The 1,752-nt window shown below is 35.4% G+C and overlaps 1 pseudogene; it reads right to left on the bottom strand.

Moving 5' to 3' along the window:
- Window positions 1–321, bottom strand: part of LOC108490566 — an 8,251-nt pseudogene extending 7,930 nt beyond the window's left edge.
- Window positions 322–1,752: the final 1,431 nt, after the last annotated feature.

Genomic DNA, 1,752 nt, shown 5'->3' with positions numbered 1-1,752 from the left:
ATTCTATATCACTTAATTCAAATATTTAACATCTGTATAAGAAATTTTTAAGGATTCTTCAAATTTTTAACTTTTACTATAGTGAGCATAGTTTATCAACATATTTTTAATTATATGTAATTTGTAAAATTAATCTTACCTATATAAAAAAAGATCTTTGGCAAGTCGCTTAGGTCCAATGATTTTGAAGATAATTTCATACGTTTCAAGTGCCTTTCGATGGACTCCTCCTGGCAGTGCTGGGTGCAGACACTGAGCCAGGCGTTTGCCTATGGTCAGCTTCTTGGGTACTACCTGGTACTTGGCATTATTTTGTAAAACCTTAAAGAAGAGAATTTTAGTGCAGTTAAGAAAAATACTCTATTATACAAATTAGCACTGTGAGTTTTTGAAAGTTGTATTTATCAATATATATTTGACATTAAAAGGAATAAATTTAAAATTTTTAAGTCATTAAATACACTTAACACATTTCAAAAGAAAGTGCAAAAATACTTTTGAAGAAATGTGTTGAAGGAGCTGGAAAGATGGCTCAGCAGTTTAGAGCACTAGCTGCTTTTGCAGAGGACCTAGATTTGTTTTTCAGCATCCACATGGTAGCTAACAAATGCCCGTAACTCCAGTTCCAGGGGGATATGATGCCCTCTTCTGACCTCTGCAGACACTATACTTACATCCATGCAGGCAATATATTCATAGACATAAAATTAAAAAAAAAAAATGATAAAAGAAATGTGTTGGAAAGAAAAAGTGTTTTAAATATGTGTTTTGACTGTATAAAAATATGTGGGTTTTATGATGTCTGTGTACACTTACGAAATCTTTGACTTGGTCCACCATGCTTTTAGGTTACTTTTCTCAATGACTTCAGGATCTTACTTTGTGTTATCTGGATACAGTGAAGTGTTTTCACAAACACTGACTAATGTATAAAAAAACTAATTATGTACCTAATTAGGCTAATGAATTTCCATAATTTAATAAACTGCCTTTAAAAACAGTTCCCAAGAAGTCTTCAAAAAGAAACTCTTAGCAATCTTTCATTAAGATAAAGAACTTAACTACCTTTAAGCAAAGTTATACTACAGATGTTGTAAAGAGATCAAGGATTTCCAAACTTTATATGGTAACATTAGAAGTAAATGTGTGCCACAGGGGCTGGAGAGATGGCTCAGTGGCTAAGAGCACTGGAGGCTCTTGCAGAGGACTTGGGTTTGATTCTTAGTATCCATATGGTAGCTAACAACTGTCCATAACTCCAGCTCCAGGGGAATCTGAACCCTCTTCTGATCTCCATGGGCATTGCATCACATAGGTGCACTTACTTACATACAGGCAATACATTTATACTGATAAAATAAAAATAAATAAAATATTTTAAAAAGCAAATGTGTGCCACAGAAGCTTGTATGTTTAATTTTGAGATAAATCCTTAGAATAGTTAAAATTAAAGTCTTTCCTCTAATCAGGGTGATTGGGTGGAGTGACTATCATGTTGAAATCCAGGGTCCTTGCTATGTATATAAAAAAAGTTTCAGCCGAGCGTGGCGGCACACGCATGTAGTCCCAGTACTTGGGAGGCAGAGGCAGGCGGAGCTCTGAGAGTTCAAGGCCAGCCTGGTCTACATAGTGAGTTCCAGGACAGCTGGGGCTACAGGGAGACCCCTGCTTCAAAAAGACCAAAAAAGAAAGAAAGAAAAGAAGGAAGGAAGGAAGGAAGGAAGGAAGGAAAAAAGGAAGATGCAAGATTAA

Source organism: Nannospalax galili, unplaced genomic scaffold (genome assembly GCF_000622305.1).
Source record: "Nannospalax galili isolate Female #2095 unplaced genomic scaffold, S.galili_v1.0 scaffold2893, whole genome shotgun sequence".
NCBI lineage: Eukaryota > Metazoa > Chordata > Mammalia > Rodentia > Spalacidae > Nannospalax > Nannospalax galili.
Note: the sequence above shows the minus strand (reverse complement) of the source record. Positions and strands in the feature narration are given on the sequence as shown.